This window comes from Schistocerca serialis, chromosome 3 (genome assembly GCF_023864345.2).
Source record: "Schistocerca serialis cubense isolate TAMUIC-IGC-003099 chromosome 3, iqSchSeri2.2, whole genome shotgun sequence".
Taxonomy (NCBI): domain Eukaryota; kingdom Metazoa; phylum Arthropoda; class Insecta; order Orthoptera; family Acrididae; genus Schistocerca; species Schistocerca serialis.
Window position 1 is genome coordinate 632,422,527 of NC_064640.1, and position 18,174 is coordinate 632,440,700.

Below are 18,174 nucleotides of genomic sequence, written 5' to 3' on the forward strand. Positions count from 1 at the left end.
AGACCTCAGTCCGTGCGATTATTGGCTATTGTGTTACCTGAAGTCGCAAGTGTATCGTGATCGACCGACATCTCTGGGGATGCTGAAAGACAACATCCGACGCCAATGCCTCACCATAACTCCGGACATGCTTTACAGTGCTATTCACATTATTCCTCGACTACAGCTATTGTTGAGGAATGATGGTGGACATATTGAGCATTTCCTGTAAAGAACATCATCTTTGCTTTGTCTTACTCTGTTATGCTAATTATTTCTATTCTGATCGATGAAGCGCCATCTGCCGGGCATTTTTTAAACTTTTGTATTTTTTGTTGTTCTAATAAAACACCATGTCATTCCAAGCATGTGTGTTAATTTGTACCTCTCCATCTACATTATTCCGTGATTTATTCAGTTTTCAAATTTATACTGACTTTTTGATCACCCGGTACAATTTAAGTGCAAGAAAAACAATATAGTTAATAAGTCACTGCTGTAGCGTTTGTATGACGGTTCGTCTCCTACTACGGCCGCGGCTAGACGGCACGGCGCATATATTCTCTTCGTATAGAGGCCACTCTGCCTTGGTGACGTCCTAGTCAGCGTAGTAATGGCTAACGTCATCTCACAGCCCTCTCTACTCTTCATTCTTCATCGTCCTGCCGGCTCTTGTCGTTATGCCGGAAGAGAGTGAAAAACAGAAACGTACACAGACTCAGTAATCAATGATATAGTAATTCTGCACACACCGAAAAGAGCGAATCCGCCGAGAAGCTTTGGCACTAACAAAGCATCCACGAGCATGCACTGAACCATGACAAAAACCACAGGTCCTGCAAAACATATCCTGCATAGTTTCAAAATAAACTATAGCTCAGCAGGGTCAGTAATGATCGTATAACTGTGCTGATAGATTCCTTGTATATGCATTGAAGGTTGACATCAGCAGCCGTAATTTTATTTAATGATTTTATTAAAAATTGAATTCAAAGAAATTAAATTCGAACATTCTTTTGATGACAGTCTCCTAGCTTTCGATATTTTCGAAACTACGGGTATCTAATAGAATAATGGACTGAGAAAGAAATGTGATACCTGATAAGTACAACTAGTATTTTCAGAAACATTTTCAGTGACCTATTAATCAGTTGTGTAACGTTAAACGAACCCAAACATCAGTTGTGAATTTGAGAAGTAAGGCTGTGCATTTTTGCGAAGCTCCCCGCCTCCTCAACATCTGCTCGTTCGGCTCTTTTGGCTTTTATATCCATATTATGGAGATGGCGCTCTCATTCACGCTCCTCCGACGTCCAATTTGATTTGGCTTACACAATTTACTGAACGATCGATAAATTTCCAGTGGTGTGGGTATTCTCCAATAGCTGATTGAATAAGTTTTATTTGCGGCGACAAATACAGACTGGGAATCCTGTTACCAGGTTGGCTGTAAGTAGGGGGAAGACATTGTGTAACTGAAAATGCTTGATACTTTTCTCATGCTTTTCATGTTATGATAATTTAAATTTTTTTATGGACATGCAAATAAAATTATGCTGCTGAAGGGAAAATAAATTGTACGTGAACATCAAAATAACCCAATGCAAATACACCACTAACCAGTATTCCCGTAACATTTTTATCATACTGCATCCTTAAACAAAAAATTCATTTGGCATACCCAGGTCATCATAGCGTAAGCTACGTAATTGTGGACTTAATTTCCGGATAAGCTCTGCTTGGAAGAGTAATAAATATTATTATTGTATCCTTCTCTCTTTAATGGAGATAAACAAGCAAGATCAGTGTTTAACATCTCGTCGACAACTCGCTTGTTAGCAAGGCAGTCAGATGGTGGATAGAAAAAAACGTAGAAAAGGGAATCAGCGGTATTCACTTCGTGAGAACTATCGCGTCAGTTGTTTTACTCGGTTTAGGTGGTCGTGGTGGTGGCTGTGGTGGATGATGGGATGGCTAAAGGGACAAACAATTCGATCATCAGTCCCTTTTTCCTCGAACAGGCAGGTCTACATGACTGTAGATCATAAATAGCCTAAGGCTTAAAATCTTGGAGAAGGAAACCTAAAGTATAGCAATGTCAGCGAAGCTGACGTAACGGTCAAAAAGATGAAACGGAGACAGAAGAAGAAGGGCAATAAAGGTGTCCCATCTAGGGGGCAGCTGGAAGCCCTGAATGCAGAGTGCAATGAGGGGATATATATCCTTCAGCCTTCGTCACTTACCAGACATATTTCACTTAGACATTGCCTTGGAAATACTGGCAACACAGATAGGAAAAAAGAAGCAGAGAGAGACAAAAGAGAAGTATAATAGATCACCCAGGAAGGATAAGAAGAGTAAAAGATAAGGTGAGAATTGGGCTGGACCACCAAGCCCACTCCGAGCAGAGGAGGCAAAAAAGCGTTAGAGTGTTCTATCTGTGTGGGCCAATAAGATTAAGTGGCCTTCCCTTAAAGAGAGTGATAAAGGCTTGTTTCATGAATAAAACCTAAAAATGAGTTAGCTGCTGGGGCATCGTCTCCTAACACCAGCGATAGTGAGTCAGGGAGATTGAGAATCTGGCCCAGAGCAGCTAGGTTTTGACAGTCCAGGAAAATGTGGAACACCATCAAATGGGAGCCACAACGACTGTGGGATGGCTTCTGGCTACAGAGGAAATAACTGAGTCAGCCAAGTATGGCCAATGCGGAGACAGCAAAGGATGGTAGAATCTCCGCGAGAGGACTGCGTGGAGGACCTCCACAGATTCATAGTTTTCTTTGTCATTCCAGGCACTTAAAACCTTAAAGCATAATACCGATCAGAGATCTATTTCCTGAATTCAGATCTAAAGAGTTGGTACTGGTAGCTAGTTTGGCCAGTCTATCAACAAGTTCACTCCCTGCGATCCCATGGTGGCCAGGGGTCCACATGAATGTCACTGAGCTTCCACACTGTTCAATGGATACAGCAATGACCAAGGGATGGTGAGGGTAGAATTGGTAAAGAGCTTGCAGACTGCTCAAGGAGCCGCTGCAGATGAGAAAGCACCCAACAGTGCAGGACGGATATGCTCAAGAGCATGAGTGATGCCTACCGACTCTGCTGTAAAAACATTAGTCATCTGGCAACGAGAGCAGTTCAGTATGTCACACATGAGTATAAACAAAGCCTACATGACAAGCAACCATTGAGCTATCAGAGTAGACTACTTCTTGTAAGGTGGCAGACTTAATCAATTTCTCAACCGTTGATTGACCCAGTGCAAAATCTGACATGGAAGGAAGAGGGTGTGTAAGGTGGCAGATTAAATTAGGGTCAATTTCGTATCTTACATGAGAGTTTTTATACATCGTAACAGGAAAGTGAATATGACACCTAACTTACTTCGGCGAAAATGGGCAGGTTTGCCTGTAAGTATGTAATGCAAGGGGATGACGCGCAGAACATGATATTAACACGCCGATCCTATATGCTGCATGTCAATGAGCAAGAGGTGAAACAAGCAGCTAGAGGAAATGTTTTGATTGGAAGCAGGTGTGAGAAGGCGTGAAGGGCGCACCACAGGCAGTACAACGGTAAGCTCGTAGGGGGCGTCCTGCAGTGGGAGTCAATAAAAGGGCACCAGGTGACTTATGCAAGAGAACAAGTAGTAGGCCACTGGAGTGGGACAGAAAGAAGCTTTAGAAAACTGCAACTCGGAATTTCCAAATGGATACAAACAAATCAGAGACGCAGTTGATCATGTGAACATCGCGTAGTACACTCACGCTGTACGCATGTAACTCTTAGGCATCCGTAGAGGGCACAAAATATCCAATTGGCAGAAACGAACTAGGAAGGAGTAAAGTGCCGAGATTTCAAAACAGTTTATTGGTAGGGCTTTTGTGATTGCCACAGAGAGTTTCCACAAAATAAGAGGAACACTCCTATTGGTTGGAAAAAGCCATGACGTGGAGCACGAAAGACCCAGGTGGGGGACAGTTCTACTACGAGAAAGAAAATACCAAAATTTTCGAGGACACTCTTCTCTGAACTGGCGTCAAGTGCAGAAGGGGGTGCATAATACTCTGTATGACGCAGAGGAGAAATTTTTTTGAACACTGCATTCATTGCGGCTGACATTCAACTTGATATTAGCTGTAGCGTCGTTGAGCTCCAACTGCAGAGAAACGAACCAGCCACTTAGTTAATTGTTCTTGCGAGAACTGAGAGGGCATTGTAATATGCATGCTGCTCCAGCGATGCGCGTGCATATTGCCATTTCCAAGACTAGGGATGAGTACATGTTTTCTCGCCTCACGAGAAACATAGGAGAGTTTCTACTGATAAAATCAGCAAACGTTCTGATTAGCTTTTATAGGAATTTCAGAGGACGAGAGCAGCCATGCACACGACAGCTCATCGCAGCTAAGGTAAATACCGCGAGCAGAGGCGTAACGTGTTGGTTCACTAGCTTGCGACCACTGTAAACTCGAGCAACCCTGGGTAATATTTTGCTCAGCTTGTCACAAAACTAACCGTCCTCCTTAGACTTGATAGTCATCCTAAATAGTACAGAACTTAGAACTGGGATCAGATGATTTATCGTAATATTGGCCAGTGTGGCCGAGCGGTTCTAGACGCTTCAGTCTGGAATCGCGCGACCGCTACGTCGCAGGTTCGTATCCTGCCTCGGGCATGGATGTGTGTGATGTCCTTAGGTTAGTTAGGTTTAAGTAGTTCTAAGTTCTAGTAGACTGATGACCTCACATGTTAAGTCCCATAGTGCTCAGAACCATTTTTTTTCATGACGAAGTAGGAAGAATAATGTTACAAAAAAACTAGTTATAATTTGTTATTGTTGTGTTTAGAGTTATTTCACTTACTCAGAACGAGATGTGTTGTCTTGACAACTGTCCTAAGATTGTCACATTGCAAAATGTATAAATTCGTGTACATCTGTGAAAAAACTTCAGCATAAAAAACCAATTTGTTTACAGCTTAAATACCATTGTGCTCTGTCATAGAATAAGGGTCCACTTCTTACCCCAGTAATTTATTCTATAGACGTTAACGCACTCAAAGAGTGTTTATGCTGACCTCTGACGAAATAAAAAAGGAGTGAAGTGTAAGATGCTGAACCCTGGGATGCACCAACGATGGAGAAAAATATTGGCAACGCAGGGCCTCAGGATGAACTGAGTCTTTCGGACATTGTGATAGGTCAGGACGAAGCTGTGGCTAAGGGATGCACCATGCAGGTGTACGGGAGTGAGTCTAGAGAAGAGGTAGAAGAGGTAACCAGTTGCGGATTGCGATCGTAATCCCACATTAGGGACGCCATTGTGGGAGATGGATTACCATGTTTGGAAGGAGGGGATGTTAGTTCAGATGCTTAGTGGAGCTGAGAACGTGGGTAGCATTATTTGCAAGCTGTTGTTGGTGCCTGGTCTGCAGTGGAGGTACCCCAGCCTCCATGAGTATGCTGTTCATGGGGCTAGTTCGAAAGGCTTCTGTCGCAGGTCGAAGCCTGCAGTGGTGCAACCAGTATTCATAATGCTGAAGGCGATCTTGAATCGTATACCAGGCCCCTATCATCATGGCGGAACTGTATCAAGGCTTTGTAAAGCTGCAGATGTGTAGTGCTATCTGCAGTCAGCACTATAGCTTCACTTCCATATCAATGGAGAATCGAAAATCAGTCTTAAAAAGCGATACGTCTTCACCACATTGAGTAGCTGGGTCGTTGAGATAAAGTTCTGGTTGTGGATGAATGGTACGACATCGACAGGAGTGCCTGTGAGACTTGGCGATGGAAAATCGAAAGCTATGGTTGAGGGCGACGCCTCTGTCGGGTACCTTGTAATGAATTTCAGTGACACCCACTCTACAGGAGCAATAGTAGAGGCAAAAGTCTTTAGCATATAAGGAGGGTGATACTTACAACCCCAGAGTTGCTTCTAGGTCATTGATAGCTGCTATAAAGAGAGGAACACTTAGTACAAAGCCCTGTGGGACCAAATTGGATATGGAGGGTGCTGTGCAAAGCACCAACTCGAACTTGGAACATACAGTGTGACAGGAAATTTTGGACTTAAACCGAGAGCGGACGCCACAGATTCCACTCATTTATGGTAGCAGGGATGTGGTGTTCCCATGTGGTGTTATAGGCCTTTTACAGGTCAAGGACCACTGCTATAAGATGTTAATGGCGGGAAGAAGCTGTTCAGATTGCAGACTACAGGTAAATGTGATTATCAGTAGTAGAAGGGCCTTGGCGGAAACCACCCCATGATGGAGCCAGAAGACTCGGAAACGCAAGGAGACAACATAGTTGCCAGCTCACCAAGCATTCAAGCAACTTAGAGAGAACACTGTTGAGACATATTTGGCGATAACTGTCCATCTCTAGGGGGTATTAACCCGGTTTTAGTACTGGGACAATAATGCTGTCTCGCCATTGCTTTGGCAACTCACCCTCGCTCCAGATGTTGTTAAAGATGGCAAGGATATGACACTGACAATAAATCGGTAGGTGCTTGATCATTTGCTTGTGGACGTGGTCTGGCCCTGGGGCTATATAAGGGCAGTGGGCTAGAACTAATCACTGAATGGAACATTATATGGCTGCAGTTGATGTGTAGTAAAAGATAATTGCCTTTGCTCTAACCACTAATTTAGGACATGAAAGTCAAGTTGATAGTTCTCAGTCGCTGAAGCTTGAGCATAGTCCAGAGCAAAATGTTTGGCGATGGCGCCTGGGTCAATGTAGACAGGGTCATTCACGGTAGTACTAGATACATCTGCAAATGTCTGGTATCCATAGAGACATCTGATCTTAGCCCAAACCTGTGAAGGAGAGGTACATGGTCTGAAGGTAGGAATGTACCATTCCCAACATTCTCACTTCCATCTTTTTATTACATAGTGGGTCTGGGCATGGAGTTGCTTCAAGGCAGTGAGGTTCTCCATAAATTAGTGCCGCTTTTGGCATTGGAGTTCTCACATAATATCTAAAATGGCCTCTGCAATTTCCAAGGACCACCAAGGTACTGTCTTCCATCAGTGCAGGTTCAAGGAATGAGTGACTGCTAAAACAGCTGCCAAATGAATGGCTCTAGTTGTGTTCCGGACTGCCTTATCGATATCTCCATGCAGCAGGGACCAAAGGTCGATAGCAGAGATGAAATCAATCCAGTCAGGACTGTTGAGAGCCCATCTGGCGTGTGTCCAGGGGAGTGACAATGAGGATGGGACAGAAAGGCCAGGAAGTGGTCACTATTGCACAGGTCATCATGGACCCTCCAGTGGATGAATGGGAGAAGAACATGGGCTCCAAATGGAAGGGTCAATGACCGAGAAAGTTCTGTGCCCCACACTGAAGGTGAGGGGGTACCAGTATTCAAGAGGCAAAGATCAAGTTGTGCCAGTAAGTCTTCGAGGTCTTCACCACCACCAGTGATCGTGGTTCCACCCCACAAAGGGTTACAGCTGTTGAAATCATCCAAGATTAAGAAAGGTAGGGGGAGTTGAAAAAACCTGTGCCAACAGATATGGTCTGAGACATTTCGCCATTGGGAGGGAGGTAAACGTTGGAGGTGACAATATCTTGAAGCGCACTTAATCAAACAGTCGCAGCCTCCAAAAGTGTATTAAGAGGCATGAGTCTGCTGTACAGAAGAACATATGTGCAAACTCGGCCTGACACCATGACCGCCGACCGCGGTGGCCACGCGGTTCTAGGCGCTGCAGTCTGGAACCGCGCGACTGCTACGGTCGCAGGTTCGAATCCTGCCTCGGGCATGGATGTGTGTGATGTCCTTAGGTTAGTTAGGTTTAAGTAGTTCTAATTTCTAGGGGACTGATGACCGCAGATGTTAAGTCCCATAGTGCTCAGAGCCATTTGAACCATTTTTGAACACCATGACCCAGGCAACACGTTTCTTACATCATCCCCAGTATCCCTGAACGGTTGGGGTCTGCGTTGCTAGAAACCAAGTCCCTAGAGGTCAATACATAAGTCAGGGGAAATACTTAAAGGATGTCATAGCTCAGCAGGTGGTGGAAAAAACGGCTACAATTGCACCGAAAAATAATACTGTCAATGGACAGTGAGGCCATTAAGGCGCAAAGAGGGCAGGTTATGCCTAGAGTCCTTTGTCGCTACTGGATGAGAGACTATGACATCAATATACATATCTTCCAGATTCCATTACGTGTTGTGAACTGGGGTGGCAGGGCCCACTAGAATTTCCACCTTAGCCACAGCCGGCCAGTGTGACCGAGAGGTTCTAGGCGCTTCAGTCCGGAACTGCACTGCTGCTACAGTCGCAGGTTCGAATCCTGCCTCAGGCATGGATGGGTATGATGTCCTTAGGTTAGCTAGGTTTATGTAGTTTTAAGTCTAGGGGACTGATGACCTCAGATGTTAAGTCCCATAGTACTTAGAACCATTCGAATTAGAACCTTAGCCACAGGAGCGCAACATGCAGGATCTGGTGGCGTGGAGATCACCAAATGTCCACCTTGGAGATTGTCTTCTTGTCTTTCCTCTCCTTAGAGGACTCTGGTTATCTGAAGGGCTTCTCTGAATCAGTTTCAGGTAAAGATAATGATCGTGAAGCCCTGTGACAAGCAGCTTATGGCTTCTTCAGCCAGTGGCTCGTGTCTGGGGTAGACTGGGTAATACCTTGGAGGAAAGTGTCCCAAGGGCCCCTTCCTGACGACAAGAGCTGAAGAAAGGTGATTTGTCTCCTGCTGGGAGGTGCCCAGACCAATGTTCCTGTTGGGAGAAGGCAGCAAGAAGGGAGCCCTCAACCATTAGGTGGGCAGACGTATTTGAGTGGCGTTGAGGGCTTATTGTAGGAGTTGTAATGGGTGGGAGTACCGTCGCCAAAAGGGGAAAGGTCGTAGTGGCAGTAGCGTATGACACTGTTTGACATGCTGGGTGCAACTGATCATACTTCTGCTTGGCCTCATGATAACTGAGTTTGTCCCGCTTCTTGTATTCTTGTCTTTTCTTTTTTCTCTAGAAAACAGTACTGATGGGAGAATGGTGCTCTCCACAGTTAACACAGATCATGGGGAGATGCACAGTGAGCATTCGCCATGCAGCATTCACCCACAATCTCTACTGATGGAGCTAGCACTGCGATACAAAGAGATGTGCTGGTATTTCAACCGCTTGCAGCATCACATAGGGAGGGGGAACATATGATTTTTCATTCCATTAATATACTATCACCTTGACCTTTTCAGACAGTGAATGGCCCTGAAAGGCCGCCGGCCGAAGTGGCCGTGCGGTTAAAGGCGCTGCAGTCTGGAACCGCAAGACCGCTACGGTCGCAGGTTCGAATCCTGCCTCGGGCATGGATGTTTGTGATGTCCTTAGGTTAGTTAGGTTTAACTAGTTCTAAGTTCTAGGGGAATAATGACCTCAGCAGTTGAGTCCCATAGTGCTCAGAGCCATTTGAACCATTTTTTTGAACCCTGAAAGGCCAAGACGAAGGCACTGGTAGCAACCCTACTGTCTTTTGGATCCCTACGTACACGACAGACAAAGCGTCACTCCAAGTTGTGAGAAGCTCCTCATCAGATTATAAGAGCAGGGTCTGTGGAAAATGATGCCCTCAACTCAGTTTAGACTGTTATGTGGAGTGGCAGCCGCTGGTATATCATCCAGCTTGTTACAAGAAAGCAGTGCCCATGAATTGGCAGGAGATGTCATTACAATCAAAACTGACCCACGTTTCATTTTAGCGATGGCTACCAGCCGACCGGGGTGGCCGAGCGGTTCTAGGCGCTACAGTCTGGAACCGCGTGACTGCTACGGTCGCGGGTTCGAATCCTGCCTCGGGCATGGATGTGTGTGATGTCCTTAGGTTAGTTAGGCTTAATTAGTTCTAAGTCCTAGGGGACTGATGGCCTCAGAAGTGAAGTCCCATAGTGCTCAGAGCCAGCTAGAGATGGCCACCACTTCCCCAGACTGGTCTTCTAAGTTCTGCACAAAGAACAAGGGTTTTGTGGCCAAGAAGTAATCATCAGTCCTGGTACAAACCAAGTATTGCGGGGAGTATTGCTCTGCTTGCCACTTAGACCTAACTTCCTCTCACAGTGTAGCCAGAGAAGGGAACATTTTAGGGTCGTGTCCCTCCAGATGGAAAGGGGACTGTCCTTTCATAGAGATTGCTGGGACCATTTGGCAACCAGCGGGAGATAATTTCATCTGCCTCACTTCCGGCTGATCCACCACGGTGCCACCCACTCTACAGTTGGCTGACCCCATGGGCGCTATGCAGCCTCAACCACGGCTAGCTGCTTGCAGTCCCTGCGCCTCAGTCACAATGGGCACATACTCCTTGGCATACATGGAAAGATTTCAGCTCAGGCACCAACACAGCAATCCATGTGTAGTCAGGGGGCTACCACCATGCAGGTAGTTGGGGACTCCCCCCCCCCCCCCCTCTTCCCCACAAACGGTTGGCTACCATGTTGGATATTGCTACTACGGGGTCCCAGTCTTTTACTCATTACTTCCTTTCCGTGTTGCATGCTTGTACTTCAACTATCCCTTTCCCCCTCTGCCTGTCCATCGGATGACTTCCTTGGCGCCGACCCTGCTCGGATCTGTTTTTGTATGAAAGAGAAGGTGCACAGGTGGATAGGCACAAAGTTAGAGCACACACCGCATTGGGCGACCTTCCCTGTACGATCCACACTGCTGGAGAATTTTTAAAATTGGTGGCAGGTCAAACCCAACAATGGGAACAATGTGTTTATTTAATGAAAATTTGCAGAATACACGGGAAGTGGAAACTCCAGGCCCAGTCATAAACCAGGTCCGAGCAGGGGCTGCACCAAGGAAATCATCCGATAGATAAGCATAGGGGGAGAGGGATAGTGGAAGTATAAGCATGCAACACGGAAAGGATGTACTGAGTCAAAGGCTGAGGCCCCGTAGTAGCAAAGCGGGTTCTCACAAAAGAATTGTGAGCCCCCTGGGGCGTCGATTTAGGAAAACCACGGAAAATCTGTATCTGAACGGAGCGACCGGGATTTTCGCCACCCTCATACAAAATGGTATTTCAGCGCCTTAACAACATTTCCGTCTCACTTGTCTTGTTCTTAAAACTGGATGCGTTAATGTAAATAGGAACAACATCCAAGAAGGATTTACTTTTTATTTTTATACTCGTCCTATAAAAGTGTGTAACGTGATAATCAATATAATTGGTACAAAAAACAGTAATCCCCACAAAAATGATTTTATAAACATGCACGTTTTTCACTGGAATACTTACTTCACAGGAGATCCGGCTGATATCATTTCCATCCTCATCTAGTCCAAACTCATTCGCCACGTCTAATGGTCTCGTGAATGAGCAAGTATTCATCTTCGTTTCTCGATAGCTACTCGCAACAAATAAGATACTTCCTGCTGGATGGTAGAAAAAATAAGGTGTAAGTCTTGTAAGACTAAAAAGACATACCATGACGAGTGAAAACATTATGACCACTGCCGACCGGTAGACGGAATGCTGCCTGGTGGTTCTGCGAGCACGTGAAGGAGTAAGGAAATTATAAAATCGGAGCACGGACGAATGGTGAGCTTTTCTAGCGGTGAATTCGGAAGGAAATGGGGATTCCCACTGACATCTGCTGATATAACTGACAAAGGGAAGCCTGTGAACGAATATCTAAGTAATGGCGAAGCTAGTCGGCTGATAGCATGCTACTGTCGTGATCTATGGAAAGTGGTGTGAAGGCGCTGAAAACACAAGTGCGAGACAAGAAATATGGTGTCTACGTCTCATAACATAACATGGTGGTCGGATTATTCCATTTTCTGTACAGCAGGATCGGCAGTGATTTGTGGCAGATCTAACGACAGGGAACTATGACGGTACAGGCATTAGGGTTTCGGATCACATCGTGCAGCTCACATACACTCCTGGAAATGGAAAAAAGAACACATTGACACCGGTGTGTCAGACCCACCATACTTGCTCCGGACACTGCGAGAGGGCTGTACAAGCAATGATCACACGCACGGCACAGCGGACACACCAGGAACCGCGGTGTTGGCCGTCGAATGGCGCTAGCTGCGCAGCATTTGTGCACCGCCGCCGTCAGTGTCTGCCAGTTTGCCGTAGCATACGGAGCTCCATCGCAGTCTTTAACACTGGTAGCATGCCGCGACAGCGTGGACGTGAACCGTATGTGCAGTTGACGGACTTCGAGCGAGGGCGTATAGTGGGCATGCGGGAGGCCGGGTGGACGTACCGCCGAATTGCTCAACACGTGGGGCGTGAGGTCTCCACAGTACATCGATGTTGTCGCCAGTGGTCGGCGGAAGATGCACGTGCCCGTCGACCTGGGACCGGATCGCAGCGGCGCACGGATGCACGCCAAGACCGTAGGATCCTACGCAGTGCCGTAGGGGACCGCACCGCCACTTCCCAGCAAATAAGGGACACTGTTGCTCCTGGGGTATCGGCGAGGACCATTCGCAACCGTCTCCATGAAGCTGGGCTACGGTCCCGCACACCGTTAGGCCGTCTTCCGCTCACGCCCCAACATCGTGCAGCCCGCCTCCAGTGGTGTCGCGACAGGCGTGAATGGAGGGACGAATGGAGACGTGTCGTCTTCAGCGATGAGAGTCGCTTCTGCCTTGGTGCCAATGATGATCGTATGCGTGTTTGGCGCCGTGCAGGTGAGCGCCACAATCAGGACTGCATACGACCGAGGCACACAGGGCCAACACCCGGCATCATGGTGTGGGGAGCGATCTCCTACACTGGCCGTACACCACTGGTGATCGTCGAGGGGACACTGAATAGTGCACGGTACATCCAAACCGTCATCGAACCCATCGTTCTACCATTCCTAGACCGGCAAGGGAACTTGCTGTTCCAACAGGACAATGCACGTCCGCATGTATCCCGTGCCACCCAACGTGCTCTAGAAGGTGTAAGTCAACTACCCTGGCCAGCAAGATCTCCGGATCTGTCCCCCATTGAGCATGTTTGGGACTGGATGAGGCGTCGTCTCACGCGGTCTGCACGTCCAGCACGAACGCTGGTCCAACTGAGGCGCCAGGTGGAAATGGCATGGCAAGCCGTTCCACAGGACTACATCCAGCATCTCTACGATCGTCTCCATGGGAGAATAGCAGCCTGCATTGCTGCGAAAGGTGGATATACACTGTGCTAGTGCCGACATTGTGCATGCTCTGTTGCCTGTGTCTATGTGCCTGTGGTTCTGTCAGTGTGATCATGTGATGTATCTGACCCCAGGAATGTGTCAATAAAGTTTCCCCTTCCCGGGACAATGAATTCACGGTGTTCTTATTTCAATTTCCAGGAGTGTAGTTGAAAATGGGGCTCTGTAGCAGACAGCTCATACTTATTTCCCATGTTGTCCCAAAGACATCGTCAACAGCAACTGCAGTGGGCACGGAATCATCGCGATCGAACTGTGGCTCATTGGAAAAGTGTCGCCTAATAGGATGAATCACATTTCTTGTAATACTACGTCGATGGTTGTGTCCGGATATATCATCCACCAAAACGTTTGCAGGAAACATGCACTGCATCTAGGCCGCCAGCCACCTGCATCACATTATGTTTGATGTCTCCCCCGATGGCGATGGCATGTTCCGGAAGTTTAAATATCCATGCCACATGGCAAGAATCGTGCTATAATGGTTCGGTGAACATAACAGAACTCGTGTTGCTGCCTTGGCCACCGAATACACCTAATATGATACCGCTGGACTATATCTGCGAAGCTTCCCGGTGCCAGCACCACGCCTACAAATCTCCGACCTTGTGTTTTGCAAAACCTATGCGTCAACGTACCCTGGGAGTACTGCCACTGACGTTTCGAATTCATGCTACGCTGAATCGCTACTGCACTGCATTCCGACGCTGGACCAATGTAACCTTAAGCAGGTGTCACAACTTTTTGTCTCTTCACTGTAATATTTAATGGAATCAATTCATATGAATCCACAGCACCACGATTTCCTTAATTACACAAACCAGGGATAACATTTCTATGTGTACATGGTTAAATTATTAAATCATGTAAAATACAGTACCAACGAACGTTGTAACAGGACATAATCTGTTAAATGGAGTCGTAAGTATGGTATTCTATGTTTGTAACAGAATAACATTGTATAGCATCAAATCTAATGGTTTTATAGGATTAATATTCTTACAGCCCCCACGGCCCTAGTAAAGAGTCTGGAATTAAAGTCCACATCAGATCGGAAGGGGACGCTAACGTAATTCATTTTGTTTATAATGAACAGATAATTAAATACCTTGTGCCAGTTGCAACAATTAACATGAGAATTTCATAGAAACACATTTTTTTCAATCAGAATAGCACCAGAAGCAAAAGATGTTCTGTTTGAGCTACTTATTATAGAGAAAATTTCAGCTCTTCTCCAGACTCTACAGCAGAGTCTACCAGTGGACTTTCACCTGCTTCTCTCGTACTTCTCATTCTGATGTAATTCATTGCTCTTTACATTGATTGTATTCTATCGTTATGCCAAATGAAATGTTCTCACAGCCGGCCGAAGTGGCCGTGCGGTTAAAGGCGCTGCAGTCTGGAACCGCAAGACCGCTACGGTCGCAGGTTCTAATCCTGCCTCGGGCATGGATGTTTGTGATGTCCTTAGGTTAGTTAGATTTAACTAGTTCTAAGTTCTAGGGGACTAATGACCTCAGAAGTTGAGTCCCATTGTGCTCAGAGCCATTTGAACCATTTTTTTGTTCTCACAAATATGTAATTACTTTACTCGTTTTTACAGTAATTCTTAAATGACATCCTATGTACGTCAGTTAAATTTTATCGTAGATACCTGCACTGACCTTACTGGAACCATCCGAAGCAACGTCTAAGGGGAAGGGTGGTTAACAAATTCTACTTATAGTGCAGTCATTATGATTCCGTTCACGATCAAAGTCAGTTTTTTTTTTTTTTTTTTAACAGTCCCGTCCTGCCACACAGAAATCAAAATCAAGGAATATTACAAGTGTTCATAAGGGAGAAACTCCGATGTCTGTCGCATTCGGGCAGGTGCGTTAAGCATCTACACTCATGCTCATAAATTGAGGATAATGCTGATACACGGTGAAGCAACGCTCTGGTGGGCAGATTTCGGGGTTAAATCATCTCGGGGTATGACCATGTGGTGCATTTGACTTGCGATCGTCGCACGGTGGCGCTGGCAGCAGTCCACAGACGCAGAGGTGTGTTGGTGCATGTCAGACTACGGTCCAGCGAGTAAGTGTGCAGACGTTTTCAGACGTGCTAATGGTGATTGTGTGTTGCAAATGGCTCAAAGAACACATATTGATGACGTTATGAGGGGTAGAATACTAGGGCGACTGGAGGCTGGTCAAACACAGCAGGTCGTAGCACGGGCCCTCCGTGTGCCACAAAGTGTGATCTCAAGATTATGGCAACGATCCCAGTAGACAGGAAAATTGTCCAGGCGCTACAGTACGGGACGTCCACAGTGTACAATACCACAAGAAGACCGATATCTCACCATCAGTGCCCGCAGACGGCCACGGAGTACTGCAGGTAGCCTCGCTCGGGACCTTACCGCAGCCACTGGAACAGCTGTCTCCAGACACACAGTCTACAGACGACTGAACAGACATGGTTTATTCGCTCGGAGACATGCAAAGTGCATTCCACTGACGCCTGGTCACAGGAGAGCCCGTAAAGCCCGGTGTTAAGAACACAGTACATGGTCATTGGAACATTGGTCCCAGGTTATGTTCACGGACGAGTCCAGGTATAGTATGAACAGTGATTCTTTCCGGGTTTTCATCTCGATTGAACCAGGAACCATATATCGACCCCTTAATGTGCTTGAAAGGGACCTGTATGGAGTTCGTGGTTTGATGGTGTGGGGTGGGATTATAATTGGTGCACGTACACCCCTCCATGTCGTTGACAGAGGAACTGTAACAGGTCAGATGTATCGGAACGACATTTTGCACCAGTATGTCCGCCTTTTCAGAGGTGCAGTGGGTCCCACCTTCCTCCTGAAAGATGATAATGCACGGCCACACCGAGCTGCCATCATGGAGGAGTACCTTGAAACAGAAGATATCTGGCGAATTGAGTTTCCTGCCTGTTCTCCAGACCTAAACCCCATCGAACGCGTCTGGGGTGCTCTCGGTCGACGTATCGCTGCACGTCTTCAAACCCCTACGACACTTCAGGAGCTCCGACAGTCACTGGTGTAAGAATGGGAAGCTATACCCCAGCAGCTGCTAGACCATCTGACCCAGAGTATGCTAACCCGTTATGCGGCCTGTGTAAGTGTGCATGGTGATCATATCCCATATTGATGTCGGGTACATGCGCACGAAACAGTGGGGTTATGTAGCACATGTGTTTCGGGACGGTTTTCTCAACTTATCACCAATACCGTGGACTTACAGATCCGTGTCTTGTGTGTTCCCTATGTGCCTATGCCATTAGCGCCAGTTTTGTGTAGTGCCACGTTGTGTGGCACCACATTCTGCAATTATCCTTAATTTATGAGCATGAGTGTACGCCACCTTGGGACAGTGGTCAGACAACTGCCCGAACTGCCCAAGCACGCCATTTTCTTCTATGTTTAATGACAAGATATACCGGTAGGTTGAGAGTCTGGCTATGGATAAGGGACTGGCTCGCATGTTTGCAGATATCTTTCTCAATGACTCGGAACTTAACTTTTTCCGAAAACGTCAGTTGATTACAAATCTAGTACTTTACTACAAGAGGTATCTCGATGATGCAACAATTTTATACTGACGGAATCAGGAAACATTAAGCAGGTAGCTACGAAAATGTCTACCATGCATCCGAAAACACATTTCACTTTATAAAAAGAGGAAGATAATACCCTCAGTTACCTTGAATTAACCATATCAAAAGATAATGGTAAACACAAGTGCAGTATGTTTAGAAGACCGATTTGCACCGATGCGATTATCTGTGCGAAATCCTGCCATCCTAGACGCCTTAAGGAAGCCTGTTTTCAGTCAGTTTCGTGTAGGATAGTGCATGTTCCATTAGCACAAGATGAGATCCAAATGGAAATTGAGATTTTGAGGTAGATAACAGAAGCAAATGGGTATGACAGCTCTAATGTCACACGCATATACAACAGATTACAGCGTAGGCAACATGAACCTAATGTGGAGAAGGGGTGTAATTTTGTGAGGATGACGTACCGTGGCACAAAGTCTGACAAAGCCAAAAGGTACCTGGGTAAATATAACTAGAAGTTGCCTTTAGAACCAAAATTACATTAGGGCAACGGGTTCGTCAAAACAGCCTACAGGAGAAGAATAAATAGCTAAAATGTGGTGTTTGTAAGATAACTTGTGATGACTGCCAATAGAACTATATTGGACAGACGGATGGAACATTTAAATCTCGCTTCAATGAACATACACTTAAAGAAAGTATAACTGCACCAGGTACACATTTATCAACACACATCCATCGGATCACTAGTACTGACATTAACATGGAGATTTTACACAAATGTAACAAGGGTCGGTATCTTGACGTGCTTGAAGACCTTGAAATTAAACTTCCAAAAGAAAAGAACCAGAGAAGAATCTCTACGAACAGAATTAATTTTCTCATAACACTTACTTCAATATTTATGATGATGTCCTACAGTAGGAGTATAACCCCTGTTATTCCTCGTTCCACGCACATGAATGTGTTCATAATATCAGTGGGCCGTAATGAAAGGCGGTCGGCAAGGACTTAAACTAGTGACATGCATAAACACCCTACTGCACCGCCCGTCACTCAGCCCGCTTTGGGAGGCGACCCAGTCTGGCGGCCACTCTCCTCTCAGACTGTTATCACTTAACACCTTCATTAATTTCTATTAATTTTTGTTAATAAGTAGCTATGCTCATTTCATAACTAGACACCTTTTCCTTCAGTTTCTCTAGGATTATTTCGTAACCAGTTTCCAATTTGTTCCCCCTTTTTAACTCAGAGTAAGAGCCCTCGGTGTATTTCTATTCCCATGATGGCAGCTTAATAGTCTCAGACATTTTCAGTAATTTTGCACAGTTTGTAAAATATGTGAACTAGAACGAATGAAAGTATGTGATGCACAGTTGGTGTCAGTATATTTATGACATGTGTTTTTCATCTAACGTCGTA